General features: G+C 46.5%; 31 pseudogenes; all 31 read left to right on the top strand.

The window, feature by feature from the left end:
• The first annotated feature begins 241 nt into the window (after positions 1 to 241).
• Positions 242 to 360, top strand: LOC140290618 (5S ribosomal RNA; annotated as a pseudogene).
• A 269-nt stretch (positions 361 to 629) lies between these two features.
• On the top strand, positions 630 to 748 carry LOC140267172 (5S ribosomal RNA; annotated as a pseudogene).
• A 647-nt stretch (positions 749 to 1,395) lies between these two features.
• LOC140290617 (5S ribosomal RNA) lies at positions 1,396 to 1,514 on the top strand (annotated as a pseudogene).
• Positions 1,515 to 1,783: 269 nt separating this feature from the next.
• LOC140267168 (5S ribosomal RNA) lies at positions 1,784 to 1,902 on the top strand (annotated as a pseudogene).
• Positions 1,903 to 2,549: 647 nt separating this feature from the next.
• LOC140293547 (5S ribosomal RNA) lies at positions 2,550 to 2,668 on the top strand (annotated as a pseudogene).
• Positions 2,669 to 2,937: 269 nt separating this feature from the next.
• LOC140275097 (5S ribosomal RNA) lies at positions 2,938 to 3,056 on the top strand (annotated as a pseudogene).
• Positions 3,057 to 3,325: 269 nt separating this feature from the next.
• Positions 3,326 to 3,444, top strand: LOC140267164 (5S ribosomal RNA; annotated as a pseudogene).
• A 647-nt stretch (positions 3,445 to 4,091) lies between these two features.
• LOC140300726 (5S ribosomal RNA) lies at positions 4,092 to 4,210 on the top strand (annotated as a pseudogene).
• A 269-nt stretch (positions 4,211 to 4,479) lies between these two features.
• Positions 4,480 to 4,598, top strand: LOC140293789 (5S ribosomal RNA; annotated as a pseudogene).
• A 269-nt stretch (positions 4,599 to 4,867) lies between these two features.
• On the top strand, positions 4,868 to 4,986 carry LOC140292304 (5S ribosomal RNA; annotated as a pseudogene).
• Positions 4,987 to 6,409: 1,423 nt separating this feature from the next.
• LOC140290616 (5S ribosomal RNA) lies at positions 6,410 to 6,528 on the top strand (annotated as a pseudogene).
• Positions 6,529 to 6,797: 269 nt separating this feature from the next.
• Positions 6,798 to 6,916, top strand: LOC140267158 (5S ribosomal RNA; annotated as a pseudogene).
• A 647-nt stretch (positions 6,917 to 7,563) lies between these two features.
• LOC140291288 (5S ribosomal RNA) lies at positions 7,564 to 7,682 on the top strand (annotated as a pseudogene).
• Positions 7,683 to 7,951: 269 nt separating this feature from the next.
• Positions 7,952 to 8,070, top strand: LOC140275089 (5S ribosomal RNA; annotated as a pseudogene).
• Positions 8,071 to 8,339: 269 nt separating this feature from the next.
• LOC140288622 (5S ribosomal RNA) lies at positions 8,340 to 8,458 on the top strand (annotated as a pseudogene).
• A 269-nt stretch (positions 8,459 to 8,727) lies between these two features.
• LOC140317758 (5S ribosomal RNA) lies at positions 8,728 to 8,846 on the top strand (annotated as a pseudogene).
• Positions 8,847 to 9,891: 1,045 nt separating this feature from the next.
• On the top strand, positions 9,892 to 10,009 carry LOC140296195 (5S ribosomal RNA; annotated as a pseudogene).
• Positions 10,010 to 10,278: 269 nt separating this feature from the next.
• Positions 10,279 to 10,397, top strand: LOC140291702 (5S ribosomal RNA; annotated as a pseudogene).
• Positions 10,398 to 10,634: 237 nt separating this feature from the next.
• Positions 10,635 to 10,753, top strand: LOC140290065 (5S ribosomal RNA; annotated as a pseudogene).
• A 269-nt stretch (positions 10,754 to 11,022) lies between these two features.
• Positions 11,023 to 11,141, top strand: LOC140290064 (5S ribosomal RNA; annotated as a pseudogene).
• Positions 11,142 to 11,410: 269 nt separating this feature from the next.
• On the top strand, positions 11,411 to 11,529 carry LOC140288406 (5S ribosomal RNA; annotated as a pseudogene).
• A 272-nt stretch (positions 11,530 to 11,801) lies between these two features.
• On the top strand, positions 11,802 to 11,920 carry LOC140290063 (5S ribosomal RNA; annotated as a pseudogene).
• A 657-nt stretch (positions 11,921 to 12,577) lies between these two features.
• LOC140293000 (5S ribosomal RNA) lies at positions 12,578 to 12,696 on the top strand (annotated as a pseudogene).
• Positions 12,697 to 13,093: 397 nt separating this feature from the next.
• LOC140290615 (5S ribosomal RNA) lies at positions 13,094 to 13,212 on the top strand (annotated as a pseudogene).
• Positions 13,213 to 13,481: 269 nt separating this feature from the next.
• LOC140267143 (5S ribosomal RNA) lies at positions 13,482 to 13,600 on the top strand (annotated as a pseudogene).
• A 272-nt stretch (positions 13,601 to 13,872) lies between these two features.
• LOC140312122 (5S ribosomal RNA) lies at positions 13,873 to 13,991 on the top strand (annotated as a pseudogene).
• A 269-nt stretch (positions 13,992 to 14,260) lies between these two features.
• LOC140292999 (5S ribosomal RNA) lies at positions 14,261 to 14,379 on the top strand (annotated as a pseudogene).
• A 397-nt stretch (positions 14,380 to 14,776) lies between these two features.
• Positions 14,777 to 14,895, top strand: LOC140282347 (5S ribosomal RNA; annotated as a pseudogene).
• Positions 14,896 to 15,167: 272 nt separating this feature from the next.
• LOC140295079 (5S ribosomal RNA) lies at positions 15,168 to 15,286 on the top strand (annotated as a pseudogene).
• A 269-nt stretch (positions 15,287 to 15,555) lies between these two features.
• On the top strand, positions 15,556 to 15,674 carry LOC140301158 (5S ribosomal RNA; annotated as a pseudogene).
• A 269-nt stretch (positions 15,675 to 15,943) lies between these two features.
• Positions 15,944 to 16,062, top strand: LOC140295717 (5S ribosomal RNA; annotated as a pseudogene).
• Positions 16,063 to 16,135: the final 73 nt, after the last annotated feature.

The raw sequence follows: 16,135 nt of genomic DNA, 5'->3' as shown, positions 1-16,135 counted from the left end.
CTTTTGTTGCAACGTCTGATCACCCTGTGACACATGAGGAAGTTGGTCATCTTCAGCTGCTGCTGCTTTGTTGGCTGACACGAAGTGATCTGAGAGTCTCAGTTTAAGTTGCAGAGAATGATCACATCAGAGAAGATGATTTGCCCGCTACACATCAGCCTTTCTCGGCAATTATCTGGTTGCATAGAGGAACCGTATGATTCCAGTACCTATATAATGCACATTTGTCAGAGACATTGTTGCTTACGGCCACACCACCCTGAATAAGCCCGACCTCGTCTGATCTCGGACGCCAAGCAGGGTTGTACCTGGTTAGTACTTGGATGGGAGACAGCTTGGGAATACCAGGTGCTGTAAGCTTTTTCTCTTCTCTCTACCACCTGCATGTCTTTTGTTGCAACGTCTGATCACCCTGTGACACGTGAAGAAGTTAGTCATCTTCAGCTGCTGCTGCTTTGTTGATAGACACGAGGTGATCTGAGAGTCTCAGTTTCAGCTGCAGAGAATAATCACATCAAGCAGGAAGATGAACCCACTACAAGTCAGCCTTTTTCGGCAATTATCTGGTTATACAGAGGAAGTGTATGATTCCAGTACCTATATAATGCACAATTGTCACCGATATTTTTGCTTACGGCCACACCACCCTGAATAAGCCCGACCTCGTCTGATCTCGGAAGCCAAGCACGGTTGGGCCTGGTTAGTACTTGAATGGGAGACCGCTTGGGAATACCAGGTACCTTAAGCTTTTTCTCTTCTCTCTACCACCTGCATGTCTTTTGTTGCAACGTCTGATCACCCTGTGACACATGAGGAAGATGGTCATCTTCAGCTTCTGCTGCTTTGTTGGCAGACACGAAGTGATCTGAGAGTCTCATGTTCAGCTGGAGAAAATTATCACGTCAGGGAAGAAGATGTGCCCACTACAGATCAGCCTTTCTCAGCAATTATCTGGTTACATAGAGGAACCGTATGATTCCTGTACTTATATAATGCACATTTGTCAGACACATTGTTGCTTACGGCCACACCACCCTGAACATGCCTGATCTCGTAAGCCAAGCAGGGTTGAGCCTCCTTAGTACTTGGATGGGAGACTGCTTGGGAATACCAGGTGCTGTAAGCTTTTTCTCTTCTCTCTACCACCTGCATGTCTTTTGTTGCAACGTCTGATCACCCTGTGACACATGAGGAAGTTGGTCATCTTCAGCTGCTGCTGCTTTGTTGGCTGACACGAAGTGATCTGAGAGTCTCAGTTTAAGTTGCAGAGAATGATCACATCAGAGAAGATGATTTGCCCGCTACACATCAGCCTTTCTCGGCAATTATCTGGTTGCATAGAGGAACCGTATGATTCCAGTACCTATATAATGCACATTTGTCAGAGACATTGTTGCTTACGGCCACACCACCCTGAATAAGCCCGACCTCGTCTGATCTCGGACGCCAAGCAGGGTTGTACCTGGTTAGTACTTGGATGGGAGACAGCTTGGGAATACCAGGTGCTGTAAGCTTTTTCTCTTCTCTCTACCACCTGCATGTCTTTTGTTGCAACGTCTGATCACCCTGTGACACGTGAAGAAGTTAGTCATCTTCAGCTGCTGCTGCTTTGTTGATAGACACGAGGTGATCTGAGAGTCTCAGTTTCAGCTGCAGAGAATAATCACATCAAGGAGGAAGATGAACCCACTACAAGTCAGCCTTTTTCGGCAATTATCTGGTTATACAGAGGAAGTGTATGATTCCAGTACCTATATAATGCACAATTGTCACCAATATTTTTGCTTACGGCCACACCACCCTGAATAAGCCCGACCTCGTCTGATCTCGGAAGCCAAGCACGGTTGGGCCTGGTTAGTACTTGAATGGGAGACCGCTTGGGAATACCAGGTACCTTAAGCTTTTTCTCTTCTCTCTACCACCTGCATGTCTTTTGTTGCAACGTCTGATCACCCTGTGACACATGAGGAAGATGGTCATCTTCAGCTTCTGCTGCTTTGTTGGCAGACACGAAGTGATCTGAGAGTCTCATGTTCAGCTGGAGAAAATTATCACGTCAGGGAAGAAGATGTGCCCACTACAGATCAGCCTTTCTCAGCAATTATCTGGTTACATAGAGGAACCGTATGATTCCTGTACTTATATAATGCACATTTGTCAGACACATTGTTGCTTACGGCCACACCACCCTGAACATGCCTGATCTCGTAAGCCAAGCAGGGTTGAGCCTCCTTAGTACTTGGATGGGAGACTGCTTGGGAATACCAGGTGCTGTAAGCTTTTTCTCTTCTCTCTACCACCTGCATGTCTTTTGTTGCAACGTCTGATCACCCTGTGACACATGAGGAAGTTGGTCATCTTCAGCTGCTGCTGCTTTGTTGGCTGACACGAAGTGATCTGAGAGTCTCAGTTTAAGTTGCAGAGAATGATCACATCAGAGAAGATGATTTGCCCGCTACACATCAGCCTTTCTCGGCAATTATCTGGTTGCATAGAGGAACCGTATGATTCCAGTACCTATATAATGCACATTTGTCAGAGACATTGTTGCTTACGGCCACACCACCCTGAATAAGCCCGACCTCATCTGATCTCGGACGCCAAGCAGGGTTGTACCTGGTTAGTACTTGGATGGGACACAGCTTGGGAATACCAGGCGCTGTAATCTTTTTCTCTTCTCTCTACCACCTGCATGTCTTTTGTTGCAACGTCTGATCACCCTGTGACACGTGAAGAAGTTAGTCATCTTCAGCTGCTGCTGCTTTGTTGATAGACACGAGGTGATCTGAGAGTCTCAGTTTCAGCTGCAGAGAATAATCACATCAAGGAGGAAGATGAACCCACTACAAGTCAGCCTTTTTCGGCAATTATCTGGTTATACAGAGGAAGTGTATGATTCCAGTACCTATATAATGCACATTTTTCACCAATATTGTTGCTTATGGCCACACCACCCTGAATAAGCCCAACCTCGTCTGATCTCGGAAGCCAAGCAGGGTTGGGCCTGGTTAGTACTTGAATGGGAGACTGCTTGGGAATACCAGGTGCCTTAAGCTTTTTCTCTTCTCTCTACCACCTGCATGTCTTTTGTTGCAACGTCTGATCACCCTGTGACACATGAGGAAGTTGGTCATCTTCATTTTCTGCTGCTTTGTTGGCAGACACGAAGTGATCTGAGAGTCTCAGTTTCAGCTGAAGAGAATAATCACATCAAGGAGGAAGATGAACCCACTACAAGTCAGCCTTTTTCGGCAATTATCTGGTTACACAGAGGAAGTGTATGATTCCAGTACCTATATAATGCACAATTGTCACCGATATTTTTGCTTACGGCCACACCACCCTGAATAAGCCCGACCTCGTCTGATCTCGGAAGCCAAGCACGGTTGGGCCTGGTTAGTACTTGAATGGGAGACCGCTTGGGAATACCAGGTACCTTAAGCTTTTTCTCTTCTCTCTACCACCTGCATGTCTTTTGTTGCAACGTCTGATCACCCTGTGACACATGAGGAAGTTGGTCATCTTCAGCTTCTGCTGCTTTGTTGGCAGACACGAAGTGATCTGAGAGTCTCATGTTCAGCTGGAGAAAATTATCACGTCAGGGAAGAAGATGTGCCCACTACAGATCAGCCTTTCTCAGCAATTATCTGGTTACATAGAGGAACCGTATGATTCCTGTACTTATATAATGCACATTTGTCAGACACATTGTTGCTTACGGCCACACCACCCTGAACATGCCTGATCTCGTAAGCCAAGCAGGGTTGAGCCTCCTTAGTACTTGGATGGGAGACTGCTTGGGAATACCAGGTGCTGTAAGCTTTTTCTCTTCTCTCTACCACCTGCATGTCTTTTGTTGCAACGTCTGATCACCCTGTGACACATGAGGAAGTTGGTCATCTTCAGCTGCTGCTGCTTTGTTGGCTGACACGAAGTGATCTGAGAGTCTCAGTTTAAGTTGCAGAGAATGATCACATCAGAGAAGATGATTTGCCCGCTACACATCAGCCTTTCTCGGCAATTATCTGGTTGCATAGAGGAACCGTATGATTCCTGTACCTATATAATGCACATTTGTCAGAGACATTGTTGCTTACGGCCACACCACCCTGAACATGCCCGACCTCGTCTGATCTCGGAAGCCAAGGAGGGTTGGGCCTGGTTAGTACTTAAATGGGAGACCGCTTGGGAATACCAGGAGCTGTAAGCTTTTTGTCTTCTCTCGACCACCTGCATGTCTTTTGTTGCAACGTCTGATCACCCTGTGACACATGACGAAGTTGGTCATCTTCAGCTGCTGCTGCTTTGTTGGCAGACACGAAGTGATCTGAGAGTCTCAGTTTCAGCTGCAGAGAATAATCACATCAGGGAAGAAGATGTGCCCATAACAAGTCAGCCTTTCTCTGCAATTATCTGGTTACATAGAGGAATTGTATGATTCCAGTACCTATATAATGCACATTTGTCACAGAAATTGTTCCTTACGGCCACACCACCCTGAATAAGCCCGACCTCGTCTGATCTCGGAAGCCAAGGAGGGTTGGGCCTGGTTAGTACTTTAATGGGAGACTGCTTGGGAATACCAGGTTCTGTAAGCGTTTTCTCTTCTCTCTACAACCTGCATGTCTTTTGTTGCAACGTCTGATCACCCTGTGACACATGAGGAAGTTGGTCATCTTCAGCTGCTGCTGCTTTGTTGGCAGACACGAAGTGATCTGAGAGTCTCAGTTTCAGCTGCAGAGAATAATCACATCAGGGAAGAAGATGTTTCCATAACAAGTCAGCCTTTCTCTGCAATTATCTGGTTACATAGAGGAAGTGTATGATTCCAGTACCTATATAATGCACATTTGTCACAGAAATTGTTCCTTACGGCCACACCACCCTGAATAAGCCCGACCTCGTCTGATCTTGGAAGCCAAGGAGGGTTGGGCCTGGTTAGTACTTTAATGGGAGACTGCTTGGGAATACCAGGTGCTGTAAGCGTTTTCTCTTCTCTCTACAACCTGCATGTCTTTTGTTGCAACGTCTGATCACCCTGTGACACATGAGGAAGTTGGTCATCTTCAGCAGCTGCTGCTTTGTTGGCAGACACGAAGTGATCTGAGAGTCTCAGTTTCAGCTGAAGAGAATGATCACATCAGAGAAGATGATATGCCCACTACACATCAGCCTTTCTCGGCAATTATCTGGTTTCATAGAGCAAGTGTATGATTCCAGTACCTATATAATTCACATTTGTAACAGATATTGTCGCTTACCGCCACACCACCCTGAATAAGCCCCACCTTGTCTTATCTCGGAAGCCAAGCAGGGTTGGGTCTGGTTTGTACTTCAATGGGAGACTGCTTGGGAATACCAGGTGCTGTAAGCTGTTTCTCTTCTCTCTACCACCTGCATGTGTTTTGTTGCAACGTCTGATCACCCTGTGACACATGAGGAAGTTGGTCATCTTCAGCTGCTGCTGCTTTGTTGGCAGACACGAAGTGATCTAAGAGTCTCAGTTTCAGCTGAAGAGAATGATCACATCAGAGAAGATGATATGCCCACTACACATCAGCCTTTCTCGGCAATTATCTGGTTTCATAGAGGAAGTGTATGATTCCAGTACCTATATAATTCACATTTGTAACAAATATATTTGCTTACCGCCACACCACCCTGAATAAGCCCCACCTTGTCTTATCTCGGAAGCCAAGTAGGGTTGGGCCTGGTTAGTACTTAGATGGGAGACTGCTTGGGATTACCAGGTGCTGTAAGCTTTTTGTCTTCTCTCGACCACCTGCATGTCTTTTGTTGCAACGTCTGATCACACTGTGACACATGACGAAGTTGGTCATCTTCAGCTGCTGCTGCTTTGTTGGCAGACACGAAGTGATCTGAGAGTCTCAGTTTCAGCTGCAGAGAATAATCACATCAGGGAAGAAGATGTGCCCATAACAAGTCAGCCTTTCTCTGCAATTATCTGGTTACATAGAGGAACCGTATGATTCCTGTACTTATATAATGCACATTTGTCAGACACATTGTTGCTTACGGCCACACCACCCTGAACATGCCTGATCTCGTAAGCCAAGCAGGGTTGAGCCTCCTTAGTACTTGGATGGGAGACTGCTTGGGAATACCAGGTGCTGTAAGCTTTTTCTCTTCTCTCTACCACCTGCATGTCTTTTGTTGCAACGTCTGATCACCCTGTGACACATGAGGAAGTTGGTCATCTTCAGCTGCTGCTGCTTTGTTGGCTGACACGAAGTGATCTGAGAGTCTCAGTTTAAGTTGCAGAGAATGATCACATCAGAGAAGATGATTTGCCCGCTACACATCAGCCTTTCTCGGCAATTATCTGGTTGCATAGAGGAACCGTATGATTCCAGTACCTATATAATGCACATTTGTCAGAGACATTGTTGCTTACGGCCACACCACCCTGAATAAGCCCGACCTCGTCTGATCTCGGACGCCAAGCAGGGTTGTACCTGGTTAGTACTTGGATGGGAGACAGCTTGGGAATACCAGGTGCTGTAAGCTTTTTCTCTTCTCTCTACCACCTGCATGTCTTTTGTTGCAACGTCTGATCACCCTGTGACACGTGAAGAAGTTAGTCATCTTCAGCTGCTGCTGCTTTGTTGATAGACACGAGGTGATCTGAGAGTCTCAGTTTCAGCTGCAGAGAATAATCACATCAAGGAGGAAGATGAACCCACTACAAGTCAGCCTTTTTCGGCAATTATCTGGTTATACAGAGGAAGTGTATGATTCCAGTACCTATATAATGCACAATTGTCACCGATATTTTTGCTTACGGCCACACCACCCTGAATAAGCCCGACCTCGTCTGATCTCGGAAGCCAAGCACGGTTGGGCCTGGTTAGTACTTGAATGGGAGACCGCTTGGGAATACCAGGTACCTTAAGCTTTTTCTCTTCTCTCTACCACCTGCATGTCTTTTGTTGCAACGTCTGATCACCCTGTGACACATGAGGAAGATGGTCATCTTCAGCTTCTGCTGCTTTGTTGGCAGACACGAAGTGATCTGAGAGTCTCATGTTCAGCTGGAGAAAATTATCACGTCAGGGAAGAAGATGTGCCCACTACAGATCAGCCTTTCTCAGCAATTATCTGGTTACATAGAGGAACCGTATGATTCCTGTACTTATATAATGCACATTTGTCAGACACATTGTTGCTTACGGCCACACCACCCTGAACATGCCTGATCTCGTAAGCCAAGCAGGGTTGAGCCTCCTTAGTACTTGGATGGGAGACTGCTTGGGAATACCAGGTGCTGTAAGCTTTTTCTCTTCTCTCTACCACCTGCATGTCTTTTGTTGCAACGTCTGATCACCCTGTGACACATGAGGAAGTTGGTCATCTTCAGCTGCTGCTGCTTTGTTGGCTGACACGAAGTGATCTGAGAGTCTCAGTTTAAGTTGCAGAGAATGATCACATCAGAGAAGATGATTTGCCCGCTACACATCAGCCTTTCTCGGCAATTATCTGGTTGCATAGAGGAACCGTATGATTCCAGTACCTATATAATGCACATTTGTCAGAGACATTGTTGCTTACGGCCACACCACCCTGAATAAGCCCGACCTCATCTGATCTCGGACGCCAAGCAGGGTTGTACCTGGTTAGTACTTGGATGGGACACAGCTTGGGAATACCAGGCGCTGTAAGCTTTTTCTCTTCTCTCTACCACCTGCATGTCTTTTGTTGCAACGTCTGATCACCCTGTGACACGTGAAGAAGTTAGTCATCTTCAGCTGCTGCTGCTTTGTTGATAGACACGAGGTGATCTGAGAGTCTCAGTTTCAGCTGCAGAGAATAATCACATCAAGGAGGAAGATGAACCCACTACAAGTCAGCCTTTTTCGGCAATTATCTGGTTATACAGAGGAAGTGTATGATTCCAGTACCTATATAATGCACATTTTTCACCAATATTGTTGCTTATGGCCACACCACCCTGAATAAGCCCAACCTCGTCTGATCTCGGAAGCCAAGCAGGGTTGGGCCTGGTTAGTACTTGAATGGGAGACTGCTTGGGAATACCAGGTGCCTTAAGCTTTTTCTCTTCTCTCTACCACCTGCATGTCTTTTGTTGCAACGTCTGATCACCCTGTGACACATGAGGAAGTTGGTCATCTTCATTTTCTGCTGCTTTGTTGGCAGACACGAAGTGATCTGAGAGTCTCAGTTTCAGCTGCAGAGAATAATCACATCAGGGAAGAAGATGTTTCCATAACAAGTCAGCCTTTCTCTGCAATTATCTGGTTACATAGAGGAAGTGTATGATTCCAGTACCTATATAATGCACATTTGTCACAGAAATTGTTCCTTACGGCCACACCACCCTGAATAAGCCCGACCTCGTCTGATCTCGGAAGCCAAGGAGGGTTGGGCCTGGTTAGTACTTTAATGGGAGACTGCTTGGGAATACCAGGTGCTGTAAGCGTTTTCTCTTCTCTCTACAACCTGCATGTCTTTTGTTGCAACGTCTGATCACCCTGTGACACATGAGGAAGTTGGTCATCTTCAGCAGCTGCTGCTTTGTTGGCAGACACGAAGTGATCTGAGAGTCTCAGTTTCAGCTGAAGAGAATGATCACATCAGAGAAGATGATACACCCGCTACACATCAGCCTTTCTCGGCAATTATCTGGTTGCATAGAGGAACCGTATGATTCCAGTGCCTATATAATGCACATTTGTCAGATACATTGCTGCTTACGGCCACACCACCCTGAACATGCCCGACCTCGTCTGATCTCAGAAGCCAAGCAGGGTTGGTCCTGGTTAGTACTTGAATGGGAGACTGCTTGGGAATACCAGGTGCTGTAAGCGTTTTCTCTTCTCTCTACAACCTGCATGTCTTTTGTTGCAACGTCTGATCACCCTGTGACACATGAGGAAGTTGGTCATCTTCAGCAGCTGCTGCTTTGTTGGCAGACACGAAGTGATCTGAGAGTCTCAGTTTCAGCTGAAGAGAATGATCACATCAGAGAAGATGATATGCCCACTACACATCAGCCTTTCTCGGCAATTATCTGGTTTCATAGAGCAAGTGTATGATTCCAGTACCTATATAATTCACATTTGTAACAGATATTGTCGCTTACCGCCACACCACCCTGAATAAGCCCCACCTTGTCTTATCTCGGAAGCCAAGCAGGGTTGGGTCTGGTTTGTACTTCAATGGGAGACTGCTTGGGAATACCAGGTGCTGTAAGCTGTTTCTCTTCTCTCTACCACCAGCATGTGTTTTGTTGCAACGTCTGATCACCCTGTGACACATGAGGAAGTTGGTCATCTTCAGCTGCTGCTGCTTTGTTGGCAGACACGAAGTGATCTAAGAGTCTCAGTTTCAGCTGAAGAGAATGATCACATCAGAGAAGATGATATCCCCACTACACATCAGCCTTTCTCGGCAATTATCTGGTTTCATAGAGGAAGTGTATGATTCCAGTACCTATATAATTCACATTTGTAACAAATATATTTGCTTACCGCCACACCACCCTGAATAAGCCCCACCTTGTCTTATCTCGGAAGCCAAGTAGGGTTGGGCCTGGTTAGTACTTAGATGGGAGTCTGCTTGGGATTACCAGGTGCTGTAAGCTTTTTGTCTTCTCTCGACCACCTGCATGTCTTTTGTTGCAACGTCTGATCACCCTGTGACACATGAGGAAGTTGGTCATCTTCAGCTCCTGCTGCTTTGTTGGCAGACATGAGGTAATCTGAGAGTCTCAGTTTCAGCTGGAGAGAATAATCACATCAGAGAAGAAGATGTGCCCACTACAAGTCAGCTTTTCTCTGCAATTATTTGGTTGCATAGAGGAACCGTATGATTCCAGTACCTATATAATGCACATTTGTCACAGACATTGTCGCTTACGGCCACACCACCCTGAATAAGCCCGACCTCGTCTGATCTCGGAAGCCAAGCAGGTTTAGGCCTGCTTAGTATTTGATGGGAGACTGCTTGGGAATACCAGGTGCTGTAAGCTTTTTCTCTTCTCTCTACCACCTGCATGTCTTTTGTTGCAACGTCTGATCACCCTGTGACACGTGAAGAAGCTGGTCATCTTCAGCTGCTGCTGCTTTGTTGATAGACACGAGGTGATCTGAGAGTCTCAGTTTCAGCTCCAGAGAATAATCACATCAAGGAGGAAGATGAACCCACTATAAGTCAGCCTTTTTCGGCAATTATCTGGTTATACAGAGGAAGTGTATGATTCCAGTACCTATATAATGCACATTTGTCACCGATATTGTTGCTTACGGCCACACCACCCTGAATAAGCCCAACCTCGTCTGATCTCGGAAGCCAAGCAGGGTTGGGCCTCCTTAGTACTTGGATGGGAGACTGCTTGGGAATACCAGGTGCTGTAAGCTTCTTCTCTTCTCTCTACCACCTGCATGTCTTTTGTTGCAACTTCTGATCACCCTGTGACACATGAGGAAGTTGGTCATCTTCAGCTGCTGCTGCTTTGTTGGCTGACACGAAGTGATCTGAGAGTCTCAGTTTCAGTTGCAGATAATGATCACATCAGAGAAGATGATTATCTGGTTCCATAGAGGAACCGTATGATTCCAGTACCTATATAATGCACATTTGTCAGAGACATTGTTGCTTACGGCCACACCACCCTGAATAAGCCCGACCTCGTCTGATCTCGGACGCCAAGCAGGGTTGTACCTGGTTAGTACTTGGATAGGAGACAGCTTGGGAATACCAGGTGCTGTAAGCTTTTTCTCTTCTCTCTACCACCTGCATGTCTTTTGTTGCAACGTCTGATCACCCTGTGACACGTGAAGAAGTTGGTCATCTTCAGCTGCTGCTGCTTTGTTGATAGACACGAGGTGATCTGAGAGTCTCAGTTTCAGTTGCAGAGAATGATCACATCAGAGAAGATGATTTGTCCGCTACACATCAGCCTTTCTCGGCAATTATCTGGTTGCATAGAGGAACCGTATGATTCCAGTACCTATATAATGCACATTTGTCAGAGACATTGTTGCTTACGGCCACACCACCCTGAATAAGCCCGACCTCGTCTGATCTCGGACGCCAAGCAGGGTTGTACCTGGTTAGTACTTGGATAGGAGACAGCTTGGGAATACCAGGTGCTGTAAGCTTTTTCTCTTCTCTCTACCACCTGCATGTCTTTTGTTGCAACGTCTGATCACCCTGTGACACGTGAAGAAGTTGGTCATCTTCAGCTGCTGCTGCTTTGTTGATAGACACGAGGTGATCTGAGAGTCTCAGTTTCAGTTGCAGAGAATGATCACATCAGAGAAGATGATTTGTCCGCTACACATCAGCCTTTCTCGGCAATTATCTGGTTGCATAGAGGAACCGTATGATTCCAGTACCTATATAATGCACATTTGTCAGAGACATTGTTGCTTACGGCCACACCACCCTGAATAAGCCCGACCTCGTCTGATCTCGGACGCCAAGCAGGGTTGTACCTGGTTAGTACTTGGATTGGAGTCAGCTTGGGAATACCAGGTGCTGTAAGCTTTTTCTCTTCTCTCTACCACCTGCATGTCTTTTGTTGCAACGTCTGATCACCCTGTGACACATGAGGAAGTTGGTCATCTTCAGCTTCTGCTGCTTTGTTGGCAGACACGAAGTGATCTGAGAGTCTCATGTTCAGCTGGAGAAAATTATCACGTCAGGGAAGAAGATGATTTGCCCGCTACACATCAGCCTTTCTCGGCAATTATCTGGTTGCATAGAGGAACCGTATGATTCCAGTACCTATATAATGCACATTTGTCAGAGACATTGTTGCTTACGGCCACACCACCCTGAATAAGCCCGACCTCGTCTGATCTCGGACGCCAAGCAGGGTTGTACCTGGTTAGTACTTGGATAGGAGACAGCTTGGGAATACCAGGTGCTGTAAGCTTTTTCTCTTCTCTCTACCACCTGCATGTCTTTTGTTGCAACGTCTGATCACCCTGTGACACATGAGGAAGTTGGTCATCTTCAGCTGCTGCTGCTTTGTTGGCAGACACGAAGTGATCTGAGAGTCTCAGTTTCAGCTGAAGAGAATGATCACATCAGAGAAGATGATATGCCCACTACACATCAGCCTTTCTCGGCAATTATCTGGTTTCATAGAGGAAGTGTATGATTCCAGTACCTATATAATTCACATTTGTAACAAATATATTTGCTTACCGCCACACCACCCTGAATAAGCCCCACCTTTTCTTATCTCGGAAGCCAAGTAGGGTTGGGCCTGGTTAGTACTTAGATGGGAGACTGCTTGGGATTACCAGGTGCTGTAAGCTTTTTGTCTTCTCTTGACCACCTGCATGTCTTTTGTTGCAACGTCTGATCACCCTGTGACACATGAGGAAGTTGGTCATCTTCAGCTCCTGCTGCTTTGTTGGCAGACATGAGGTAATCTGAGAGTCTCAGTTTCAGCTGGAGAGAATAATCACATCAGAGAAGAAGATGTGCCCACTACAGATCAGCCTTTCTCAGCAATTATCTGGTTACATAGAGGAACCGTATGATTCCTGTACTTATATAATGCACATTTGTCAGACACATTGTTGCTTACGGCCACACCACCCTGAACATGCCCGACCTCGTCTGATCTCGGAAGCCAAGCAGGGTTGAGCCTCCTTAGTACTTGGATGGGAGACAGCTTGGGAATACCAGGTGCTGTAAGCTTTTTCTCTTCTCTCTACCACCTGCATGTCTTTTGTTGCAACGTCTGATCACCCTGTGACACATGAGGAAGTTGGTCATCTTCAGCTGCGGCTGCTTTGTTGGCTGACACGAAGTGATCTGAGAGTCTCAGTTTAAGTTGCAGAGAATGATCACATCAGAGAAGATGATTTGCCCGCTACACATCAGCCTTTCTCGGCAATTATCTGGTTGCATAGAGGAACCGTAGTTGGCAGACACGAAGTGATCTGAGAGTCTCAGTTTCAGCTGCAGAGAATAATCACGTCAGGGAAGAAGATGTGCCCACTACACATCAGCCTTTCTCAGCAATTATCTGGTTACATAGAGGAACCGTATGATTCCAGTACCTATATAATGCACATTTGTCAGAGACGTTGTTGCTTACGGCCACACCACCCTGAATAAGCCCGACCTCGTCTGATCTCGGACGCCAAGCAGGGTTGTACCTGGTTAGTACTTGGATGGGAGACAGCTTGGGAATACCAGGTGCTGTAAGCTTTTTCTCTTCTCTCTACCACCTGCATGTCTTTTGTTGCAACGTCTGATCACCCTGTGACACGTGAAGAAGTTGGTCATCTTCAGCTGCTGCTGCTTTGTTGATAGACATGAGGTGATCTGAGAGTCTCAGTTTCAGCTCCAGAGAATAATCACATCAAGGAGGAAGATGAACCCACTACAAGTCAGCCTTTTTCGGCAATTATCTGGTTATACAGAGGAAGTGTATGATTCCAGTACCTATATAATGCACATTTGTCACCGATATTGTTGCTTACGGCCACACCACCCTGAATAAGCCCGACCTCGTCTGATCTCGGAAGCCAAGCACGGTTGGGCCTGGTTAGTACTTGAATGGGAGACCGCTTGGGAATACCAGGTACCTTAAGCTTTTTCTCTTCTCTCTACCACCTGCATGTCTTTTGTTGCAACGTCTGATCACCCTGTGACACATGAGGAAGTTGGTCATCTTCAGCTTCTGCTGCTTTGTTGGCAGACACGAAGTGATCTGAGAGTCTCATGTTCAGCTGGAGAAAATTATCACGTCAGGGAAGAAGATTATTTGCCCGCTACACATCAGCCTTTCTCGGCAATTATCTGGTTGCATAGAGGAACCGTATGATTCCAGTACCTATATAATGCACATTTGTCACCGATGTTGTTGCTTACGGCCACACCACCCTGAATAAGCCCAACCTCGTCTGATCTCGGAAGCCAAGCAGGGTTGGGCCTGGTTAGTACTTGAATGGGAGACCGCTTGGGAATACCAGGTGCCTTAAGCTTTTTCTCTTCTCTCTACCACCTGCATGTCTTTTGTTGCAACGTCTGATCACCCTGTGACACATGAGGAAGTTGGCCATCTTCAGCTGCTGCTGCTTTGTTGGAAGACACGAAGTGATCTGAGAGTCTCAGTTTCAGCTAAAGAGAATAATCACTTCAGGGAAGAAGATGTGCCCACTACAGATCAGCCTTTCTCAGCAATTATCTGGTTACATAGAGGAACCGTATGATTCCTGTACTTATATAATGCACATTTGTCAGACACATTGTTGCTTACGGCCACACCACCCTGAACATGCCCGACCTCGTCTGATCTCGGAAGCCAAGCAGGGTTGAGCCTCCTTAGTACTTGGATGGGAGACAGCTTGGGAATACCAGGTGCTGTAAGCTTTTTCTCTTCTCTCTACCACCTGCATGTCTTTTGTTGCAACGTCTGATCACCCTGTGACACATGAGGAAGTTGGTCATCTTCAGCTGCTGCTGCTTTGTTGGCTGACACGAAGTGATCTGAGAGTCTCAGTTTCAGTTGCAGAGAATGATCACATCAGAGAAGATGATTTGCCCGCTACACATCAGCCTTTCTCGGCAATTATCTGGTTGCATAGAGGAACCGTAGTTGGCAGACACGAAGTGATCTGAGAGTCTCAGTTTCAGCTGCAGAGAATAATCACGTCAGGGAAGAAGATGTGCCCACTACACATCAGCCTTTCTCGGAAATGATCTGGTTGCATAGAGGAACCGTATGATTCCAGTACCTATATAATGCACATTTGTCAGAGACATTGTTGCTTACGGCCACACCACCCTGAACATGCCCGACCTCGTCTGATCTCGGAAGCCAAGGAGGGTTGGGCCTAGTTAGTACTTGGATGGAAGACCTCTTGGGAATACCAGGTGCTTTAAGCTTTTTCTCTTCTCTCTACCACCTGCATGTCTTTTGTTGCAACGTCTGATCACCCTATGACACATGAGGAAGTTGGTCATCTTCAGCAGCTGCTGCTGCTTTGTTGGCAGACACGAAGTGATCTGAGAGTCTCAGTTTCAGTTGCAGAGAATGATCACATCAGAGAAGATTATTTGCCCGCTACACATCAGCCTTTCTCGGCAATTATCTGGTTGCATAGAGGAACCGTATGATTCCAGTACCTATATAATGCACATTTGTCAGAGACATTGTTGCTTACGGCCACACCACCCTGAAGAAGCCTGACCTCGTCTGATCTCGGACGCCAAGCAGGGTTGTACCTGGTTAGTACTTGGATGGGAGACAGCTTGGGAGTACCAGGTGCTGTAAGCTTTTTCTCTTCTCTCTACCACCTGCATGTGTTTTGTTGCAACGTCTGATCACCCTGTGACACATGAGGAAGTTGGTCATCTTCAGCTGTTGCTGCTTTGTTGGAAGACACGAAGTGATCTGAGAGTCTCAGTTTCAGCTGAAGAGAATAATCACGTCAGGGAAGAAGATGTGCCCACTACACATCAGCCTTTCTCAGCAATTATCTGGTTACATAGAGGAACCGTATGATTCCTGTACTTATATAATGCACATTTGTCACAGACATTGTTGCTTACGGCCACACCACCCTGAATATGCCTGACCTCGTCTGATCTCGGAAGCCAAGCAGAGTTGGGCCTGGTTAGTACTTGGGTGGGAGACCGCTTGAAAATACCAGGTGCTGTAAGCTTTTTCTCTTCTCTCTACCACCTGCATGTCTTTTTTTGCAACGTCTGATCACCCTGTGACACATGAGGAAGTTGGTCATCTTCAGCTGCTGCTGCTTTGTTGGCAGACACAGAGTGATCTGAGAGTCTCAGTTTCAGCTGCAGAGAATAATCACATCAGGGAAGAATATGTGCCCACTACAAGTCAGCCTTTCTCGGCAATTATCTGGTTTCATAGAGGAAGTGTATGATTCCAGTACCTATATAATGCACATTTGTCACAGAAATTGTTCCTTACGGCCACACCACCCTGAATAAGCCTGACCTCGTCTGATCTCGGAAGCCGAGGAGGGTTGGGCCTGGTTAGTACTTTAATGGGAGACTGCTTGGGAATACCAGGTGCTGTAAGCGTTTTCTCTTCTCTCTACAACCTACATGTCTTTTGTTGCAACGTCTGATCACCCTGTGACACATGAGGTATTTG

This window comes from Leuresthes tenuis, unplaced genomic scaffold, assembly GCF_036924035.1.
Source record: "Leuresthes tenuis unplaced genomic scaffold, fLeuTen1.0.hap1 SCAF_1, whole genome shotgun sequence".
Taxonomy (NCBI): Eukaryota; Metazoa; Chordata; class Actinopteri; order Atheriniformes; family Atherinopsidae; genus Leuresthes; species Leuresthes tenuis.
The sequence above is the reverse complement of the archived record's forward strand: the minus strand, read 5'-3'. Positions and strand labels throughout refer to the sequence as shown.